Source organism: Triticum aestivum, chromosome 5B (genome assembly GCF_018294505.1).
Source record: "Triticum aestivum cultivar Chinese Spring chromosome 5B, IWGSC CS RefSeq v2.1, whole genome shotgun sequence".
NCBI classification, from domain to species: Eukaryota; Viridiplantae; Streptophyta; class Magnoliopsida; order Poales; family Poaceae; genus Triticum; species Triticum aestivum.
Window position 1 is genome coordinate 413,418,495 of NC_057807.1, and position 9,711 is coordinate 413,428,205.

The window sequence follows — 9,711 nt, forward strand, 5'->3', positions numbered from 1 at the left end:
GTGTATTTTTTTTGTAGTGCATATCCATGGACGTCGATCAATTTCCCTCAATACATAGCTAGGTCTCTCTCCTTCCCCACACATATACTAGTCGATCGGTCTCTGCCCCCTCCCCCACACACACGCACCGATAGTCGAACGTTGTAGGTAGGTATCCGTGACACGAAGAATAAATGCACCTCTGCCCTCTCAAGTTCCAGTAGGCCAGCCGCCCTGTATCTTTGACGTGGGCAAACACAAATTCGATGGCACTCTTTATCGATCGCGCAGCCACACACTTCATCCCTTTTTTAAATTCTATCGATATCTCACACGCATGACTCCGTTTCACACACATTGCATATGTTATGTTTTTCTGTTTGATATATCATCAACACATTGCCTCTGTTTCGCACAAACCATCTCTCTCACACCCACCCACGTACGTACCTGCACCTAAAGAAGAGGTGCACGCAGGACGCACGTACTCACGTCTCGTTCCCGGCCACACCCGCATGGGTACACAGTGGAGTTCATTTCTGCACGAAAAGGCAGCCCACATGATAATTTGACGCGTGTAGCGGTTGTTTACTCAAAGGAGGGTCGGGTACCATGCCTAGACGGAACAAAGTTCGACTTGACGCGTTAGTATTAAATAAAGTTATATATTCCTCAATGGCACGTACAGACTATAAAACAATTGCCGTGGGGAAAATGGAAAAATGGGTTTGTCTCTCATCACACCATCTCACACAAGGCGGCAGTGGCCTCTCTCTCAGCATTGGTCAGTGATCCGGCCACATCCCGTCCGCTGGCGGAAAGGGAGGATGTGCATCTTCTCTTCGTTCGACGATGTTGAGGCATCATGTCCCGACCTGCGGTACCCGTCGTTCTCTCTGACCAAGCTCCGGCGCGATAGGGCCTTCGCCACTTGCTCGCTGCTGCAGTATGGGCAGATCCCGGCCGCCGGCGCCCTCCTAGTAACATCCCGACGACCGTCAGGTACAGCTTCCTCTGGCCTTGCTCCACTGCCCATCTTCCAACATTGCTGCATGTGGATCTTCTTTAGTTGTTTGCTTAAATCGTATCTCGGCCGGTGTACTTTCCATCTTGTAATCTCGTCCTCAAACCATTTTTGATAAACCACCATGTGCTATCTTTCCCTTATTACATGGAATATGCTTCTTTTTTGTCAGCGTATGTGTCTTCAACTCGTGTTATTGGGCAGTAATTGTTTCCTTTCTACCTCCTTTTGCAAACAGGGCTATCCATTTTCACCTTGTTGCTATTGCGACCTTTTGGTGAACTGCACAAATCACTTTTTTCTTAAGAGTGTTTTGTGCAGTTCCGCCAAAATGTCACACGGGCAATGTTTTTACATTTCTGTGGGACTGCAGAAAGGGAGATTGGTTTTGCTATCCTCCTCATCCAACTCCGTGCCTAATCTTCTCCAACAATAAGTTAGTCCTAAAGAGAGATCGTAGAGGTGATCGGCTTCCATTTATGTGTGTTATGTTTCATCATCTAGTTCCACTATTATTGTAATCACACTGACTGGATATCTTTGCAAATAGGGATGGTCCGCTCGATTTTAGTGGAGCTGCACAAAATGATCGGATTGTGGTGTCCTCCATACACCTCTTTTTTTGCTACAGAGTTGGGTGAAACTAGCTGCCAAGCAATGAACACTGTGCCAAGGAAATGGAGCCATGCCTACGAACAGCACCGATCAATTATATTTTTTTTCTTTATTTGTGCACCTTCTCACAACTTTGTCTTCAATTGTGATGTGAATATCGGTGCTGATCTACGAACCATTGAGATGCATTAGCCATGGTAGCTGGTGAGGATATGTACCTAGGGTAGGGTCATAGACCTATCTAGGATACCATGCCCAAGGACATCCTTAGACGAAGCTACCTTCCAGTCGACCAAGAGAGACTCCACTCGACCGGCTAGAAGACACTCGACAAACCTGAAGACACTCGACCATCAAGACCCACTCGACCATTAGGAGTTCAGGATCTACTCTGCATCCAAACGGTCTGTAATTAAGTAGTCTTAATGGTCATGATGACACTTTAAGTAGGGCGTTACCAGTAACGCCCGGCCTTAATGTACTTTAATCCTATGCTACGTGGGATGGCTGGGGTCCTGGCATCCTCTATATAAGCCACCCCCCTCCACTGGTAGAAGGGTTCGCACCCCTGTAACTCATATACACAGAAATCAGTCGACCGCCTCCAGGCTCCGAGACGTAGGGTTGTTACTTCCTCCGAGAAGGGCCTGAACTCGCTAAACACTTGTGTGTACAACTACTCCATAGCTAGGATCTTGCCTCTCCATACCTACCCCCCATTCTACTGTCAGACTTAGAACCACGACAGTTGGCGCCCACCGTGGGGCAGGTGTCTTAGCGACTTTTTTGGAGAACTTGCAATTTGTCCGATCGCCTTCATCATGGTTTCCGGCAGAGCTCTGGTCGAGGGCCACGAGATCCGTCTTGGTGCGCTCACTTTCATTGCCGATGACTCCGCTTGGCTCCAGGAGGCACCACTCGACATCGACGCGCTCCCCGTCCGCGGGGCGACGCACTTTCGGGCATGTGTCCGCGGCATCTTGCTGCGGCAGCCGTCGACCCCATACGGGTCGACTCCTGCGCCGTCCTCCCTCCCTGTCTCCTGCCAGTGCAAGCGCTCCGGTCGGTCGAGGCTCCAGCGATGGGTGAGACACGCAGTGGCTCGCCAATCGGCCACCACCCAGGTCGCGGCGATTGAGCCCGACGAATCTCTCTATGGCCTGTTCGACCTGTCGACTGGCTCCGTAGAGACTGCATCCGAGTGCGATAGCAGTGATCCAGCGGCGGAGGTCCTGATGGTCAACGGGCCCCGTAGTCCTCCCGGTTTCCCCCACGGCGACGGGATGGACGACAAGGACGACCCCGCTCAAGCCCATGAAGAGTACCAACCCGAGCCGCTCACTTCCCAGCAGAGGGAAGAACTTCGCCGCCAGAACATGGATACCCTGCATACTCCCATTGCAGGAGAAACTCCTGAGGCTCGTGCCCTGGAAGAGGCGCGTTTAGCCAACTTGGCTGAACGCACTCGACTGGAGAACCTCCAGCGAGCACTCGACGAGCGTGCGCGTCAACGAGTGACCAACTCCAACCGACGTCAGCTCTTTCCGCAACCAACTCAGGTATATCGAACCCCAATTCAGAATTTGGCAGCTGCAGCCCGCATAGCGGAGTCAATTCAGCCCTCTCAGTCAAAGGCTAGAAGAGGCTTGATGCAGATCAGAGATTTGCTCCGGGCGGCAGGAGATTAGAATTCAGCTGTGTCACAGTCGCGCAACAGGATTCTCAGTCGATCCGTCGCTGCGAATACTGTTCAGTCGGCTCACAGTCCAAGGTCGCCTCCAAGGCGCATGGGACGTGAAGGCCGGCGGGACCACTATGATGATCGATTTGATCGTGATGACATGCATCGAGTGCCCACTCCTCCTCCGAGAAGTGGGTCTAACGCCCATCGGCAGCAAGATGACAGACGCCAGCTCAGTGTTGGGCGGAGAGCTCCAGTCGACCCCAGAGAGCCAGGCTTTGACACGAGATCCATCATCGTGCAAGGTTTGGTCGACTGAAACAGAGCTCATAGAGGTGGTCATGACAGAGATGTGCCCACAAGCAGCCGAGTCCACGTTTCAGGTCCAGAATGTTTTAGCAGAGCGATCAGAGCCGCAGTGATACCCCCCCCAACTTCAGGTTGGCGACTGGGGTGAGTAAGTTCACCGGAGAGTCTAAGCCTGAAACTTGGCTCGAAGACTACCGAGTGGCTGTTCAGATTGGTGGCGGTAATGATGAGGTGGCCATGAAACATTTGCCACTTATGCTAGAGGGTTCGGCCAGGGCGTGGTTGAATCAGTTAGCTCCTAGCAGCATTTACACCTGGGAAGATCTTTCTCGAGTGTTTGTCAGGATGTTTGAGGGAACTTGCAAGCGACCTGCCGGATTGACTGAGCTGCAAGTTTGTGTACAAAAGTCGAGTGAAACACTAAGGGATTACATCCAGAGGTGGATCACTTTGCATCATACTGTAGAGAATGTGTCAGACCATCAAGCGGTTTGCGCCTTCAAGGATGGCGTCAAGAACAGAGAGTTGAGCCTGAAGTTTGGTCGAACTGGAGATATGACCCTGAGTCGGATGATGGAAATAGCCACCAAGTACGTCAACGGCGAAGAAGAGGACCGACTCCGGAGCGGCAAGTACAAGCCGAGTCAGTCGGATAAAGGAAACTCCAGTCGAAAGCAAAAACGGAAGGCCGAGCCAGCAGCTCCTGGAGAGGCTCTGGCCGTGACTCAGGGCAAATTCAAAGGGAAGCCCAAAGGATCTTGGAACCCCAAGAAGGTAAAAGATAAGGAAGGTAATGATGTGATGGATCTACCGTGTCATATCCACACGAAGAAAGACGAAGAGGGTAACTTCATCTACCCAAAGCATACCACTCGCCAGTGCCGGCTCTTAATCCAGCAGTTTCAAGGGAAACAGACGAAAGATAAAGAGAAGGAGTCGGACAAGGCTGAGGACAAGGAGGACAGTGATGGAGAGTACCCTCATGTCAACTCCACTCTGATGATTTTTGCTGATGTAGAGAGCAAAAGTCGACTGAAAGTGATCAACCGTGAGGTCAATATGGTCGCCCCGGCGACACCAAACTATCTGAGATGGTCGCAAACTCCCATTACTTTCGACCAGTCTGACCATCCTACTCACATTGCCACCCCTGGGAGGCAAGCGCTGGTGGTCGACCCGGTCATCGAAGGCACTCGACTGACGAAGGTATTGATGGATGGCGGCAGCGGGTTGAATATACTGTATGCGGAGACGCTCAAGGGAATGGGAATTCCGATGTCCAGACTCAGTTCCAGCAACATGAGTTTTCACAGAGTCATCCCAGGAAAGAAGGCCGAGTCACTCGGCCAAATAGCTCTGGATGTGGTGTTCGGCGACTCGAAACATTTCCGCAAAGAGAAGCTGACATTTGAAGTCGTGGATTTCCAGAGCGCCTACCACGCCATTTTGGGAAGACCAGCCTACGCCCGCTTCATGGCTCGACCATGCTATGTGTACCTCAAGTTAAAGATGCCTGGCCCCAAAGGCGTGATCACCATCACTGGCAATCAGAAGAAAGCGGAAGAGTGTTTTCAGAAAGGCTCAAAGATTGCGGATGACCAGATAACAGTGGTAGAGCTAGAGGGATACAAGAAGAATGCAGATCTGAGTGATTTACTGCGGGCCAAGAAGCCCGCCACAGAGTCAGCATTTCAGTCGTCCGGTGAGACGAAGCCAGTTCATATCCACCCGAATGACCCCAATGCAGCTCCGACCCATATTTCCACAACGCTCGACTCTAAATAGGAAGAAGCGCTCATCCAGTTCCTTTGTGAGAACTGGGACATCTTTGCATGGAAGCCAGCTGACATGCCGGGTGTTCCCAGGGGACTGGCTGAGCATTGCCTTAGAGTCGATTCAAAAGCAAAACCTGTTAAGGAACATCTTCGACGGTCCGCCGTTCAGAAGAAAAAAGTCATTGGCGAGGAGGTGGCTCGACTCCTTGCGGCAGAGTTCATGCGAGAGATATACCACTCCGAGTGGCTCGCCAATGTCGTCATGGTTCCCAAAAAGGACAATTCCCTTCGTATGTGCATTGATTTCAAACATATCAATCGGGCCTGCCCGAAAGATCATTTTCCTCTCCCTCGCATCGACCAAATTGTCGACTCGACCGCAGGGTGCGAGAGATTGTCTTTTCTAGACGCTTATTCCGGGTATCATCAGATCCGTCTGTATGGGCCCGACAAAATCAAAACAGCTTTCATCACTCCATTCGGGTGCTTCTGCTATATCACCATGCCATTCGGCCTCAAGAATGCCGGAGCCACGTTCATGAGAATGATTCAAAAGTGTTTACTCACTCAAATCAGTCGGAATGTGGAAGCATACATGGATGATATCGTGGTCAAGTCGCGAAAGGGTTCCGACCTGTTGACTGACTTAGCTGAAACATTTGCCAATCTCAGGAGGTATGATATCAAGCTCAATCCATCAAAGTGCACATTCGGAGTACCTAGCGGAAAGTTACTCGGTTTTCTCGTTTCCGAACGAGGAATCGATGCTAACCCAGAAAAAGTTGGTACCATACTCCGAATGAAGCGCCCTGTGCGTGTGCACGACGTCCAGAAGCTTACTGGATGCTTGGCCGCGTTAAGTCGATTCATCTCTCGCCTCGGTGAAAAGGTGTTGCCTCTTTACCGACTAATGAAGAAGGCAGACAAGTTCGAGTGGACTCCAGAAGCTGATGCAGCGTTGGCCGAGTTAAAAACTCTGCTCTCCACCCAGTCGGTGCTTGCTGCTCCAATCAGCAAAGAGCCTCTGTTGCTTTATATTGCAGCCACAGGACAAGTCGTCAGTACAGTACTTACGGTCGAGCAGGAAGAAGAAGGGAAAGCCTTCAAAGTTCAGCGCCCAGTGTATTATCTCTCTGAAGTTTTGACCCCATCGAAGCAAAGATATCCTCATTATCATAAGCTCGTATATGGGATCTACATGACCATGAAGAAGGTTGCTCATTATTTCTCTGATCATGACATTACAGTCGTCAGCGACGCACCATTGTCAGAAATTCTGCACAACAGAGATGCAACTGGTCGAGTGGCTAAATGGGCGATTGAACTCCTTCCCCTTGATATCAAATTCGAGGCAAAGAAAGCCATTAAGTCCCAGGCTATAGCAGATTTCCTTGCCGAGTGGATTGAGCAACAACAGCCGACTCAAGTCCACTTGGAGCATTGGACCATGTTCTTTGATGGCTCTAAGATGTTAAATGGTTTTGGTGCTGGGGTCATTTTGGTTTCCCCCCGAGGAGACAAGCTCAGATATGTGCTCCAGATCTACTTTGATTCCTCCAACAATGAAGAAGAATATGAAGCACTCTTGTATGGATTACGCATGGCCATTTCACTCGGCGTCTGTCGCCTTATGGTCTATGGCGATTCAGATTTGGTGGTCAATCGAGTGATGAAGGAGTGGGATGTTAGAAGCCCAGCCATGACTGGATACTGCAATGCGGTGAGGAAGCTCGAAAAGAAGTTCGAGGGGTTAGAGCTCCACCACATACCCCGACTGAAAAATCAAGCAGCTGACGATCTGGCGAAGATAGGATCCAAGAGAGAAGCTATCCCCAGTGATGTGTTTTTGAACACATCCACACTCCGTCAGTCGTAGAAGATCCTTTTACTGATGAAGCCCCGCAACCTAAGAGTGTCATGGACCCGACTGAGGTTGAAGTCCCAGCTGTGGTCGACCTGATCATGGAAGTTCTAGTGATCACTCCAGATTGGACAGTACCATATATCGCGTACATCTTGAGGGAAGAGCTCCCGGAGGATGAAGAAGAGGCTCGACAGATCTTCCGCCGATCTAAAGCCTTTACCGTGATAAAGGGACAGTTGTACAGAGAAAGCGCGACTGGAGTTGGTCAGAAATGCATAACGCCAGAGGAAGGTCGAATAATCCTTGATGACATTCACTCGGGAACCTGTGGTCATCATGCGTCCTCTCGGACCATCATGGCCAAAGCATACCGAACCGGATTTTATTGGCCAAGAGCGAATGAAATGGCGAAGGAGATAGTCGACAAGTGCGAGGGATGCCAATTTTACTCCAATATGTCACACAAGCCCGCGTCAGCTTTGAAGACTATACCACTCGTCTGGCCCTTTGCAGTGTGGGGTTTGGATATGGTCGGTCATTTGAGAACAGGCAGAAGCGATTTTACCCATGTGCTGGTAGCAGTCGACAAGTTCACTAAGTGGATCGAAGCTAAACCCATCAAGAACCTTGATGCCGGTACTGCTGTCAGCTTCATCAGAGAATTGATATTCAGATACGGGGTCCCGCACAGCATCATCACTGACAACGGGTCAAACTTCGACTCCGAAGAGTTCAGAGCTTTCTGCACATCTCAAGGCACGCGAGTCGACTACGCTTCAGTCGCTCACCCACAGTCGAATGGACAAGCAGAACGAGACAACGGTTTGATCCTCAAAGGGTTGAAACCCCGTTTGATGCATGATCTTAAGCATGCGGCTGGTGCATGGGTCGAAGAACTTCCCTCAGTGCTTTGGGGGTTAAGGACCACGCCCAACCGGTCGACTGGGAGAACTCCATTCTTCTTGGTCTACGGGGCTGAAGCAGTCTTGCCGAGTGACCTTCTCCATAATGCTCCCCGAGTCGAGCTCTACACTGAAGCAGAAGCAGAACAAGCGCGGCAGGATGCAGTCGACCTTTTAGAGGAAGAGAGGGAGATGGCTCTGATCAGATCGACCATTTACCAACAGGACTTGCATTGCTTCCACGCCAAAAACGTGAAGAGTCGAGCCTTCCAGGAAGGAGATTTAGTTCTCCGAGTGGATCAGCAGAAACCACACAAGCTTGCTCCTTCTTGGGAAGGTCCCTTCATAGTCACCAAGGTTCTCCACAATGGAGCATACCGTCTTTACAATGTCGAGCATCAGATCGACGAGCCCCGAGCTTGGAACGCGGAACTTCTCCGCCCCTTTTACACCTAAGTATTCACTCGGACGAGTTGTAATAAAAGTACTTCTGTAGTTTGTTTATTAAAGACGAAAGCTTTATAATCTTCCCTGTAATCGTTATTTCTTTTGTCCTCTCAAAACAATCCCCCAGTGGGTGGCTTGGCTGCGAATCTGATTCGCCCAAGTCTGTAAAAAAATCCTAACCGAGTGGTGAGCCAGTCTCCCACACGAAGGCTTAGCTGCGAAATCCGTTTCGCCTAAGATAAATAAAATCCTACTGAGTGGTAAGCCAGCCTTCCACTCGGAGGCTTAGCTGCAGTCCAAGTACTCGCCTAAGATAAATAAAATCCTACCGAGTGGTGAGCCAGCCTTCCACTCGGAGGCTTAGCTACAAGTCCAAGTACTCGGCTAAGATAAATAAAATCCTACCGAGTGGTAAGCCAGCCTTCCACTCGGAGGCTTAGCTGCAGTCCAAGAACTCGCCTAAGTACAAGTACAACATGCGTTCTGCAAGGAGGACGAGGTGCAGGTCGACTGCTACCCTCTCCTTCCGAGCTGCGCCACCAATTCAAAAATCCTACCGAGTGGAGAGCAGACCTACCACTCGGGGGCTTAGCTGCAGCCCAGTGCTCGCCTAAGTATCTGAAATCCTACCGAGTGGAGAGCAGACCTCCCACTCGGGGGCTTAGCTGCAGCCCAGTGCTCGCCTAAGTGTCTGAAATCCTACCGAGTGGAGAGCAGACCTCCCACTCGGGGGCTTAGCTGCAGCCCAGTGCTCGCCTAAGTGTCTGAAATCCTACCGAGTGGAGAGCAGACCTCCCACTCGGGGGCTTAGCTGCAGCCCAGTGCTCGCCTAAGTATCTAAAAATCCTACCGAGTGGAGGGCAAACCTCTCACTCGAGGACTTAGCTGCAGCCCAGTGCTCGCCTAAGTGAATTGGGGGACAAGTCGATGGCAATAAGCGCTTCGCTTTAACCTGCAAAAGACGCCTCAAACCAAATGCAAACATATTCAGCGACGAACCCAAGTTCGGATAACACCTAACGGAACCGAAAGTGCTCAGGCGCTAGGCCTGTTAAGGTTTGTCGGTTACAAAACTCACTTGGCATACCGAGGCAAATTTAAAGTATCAAGCTCAG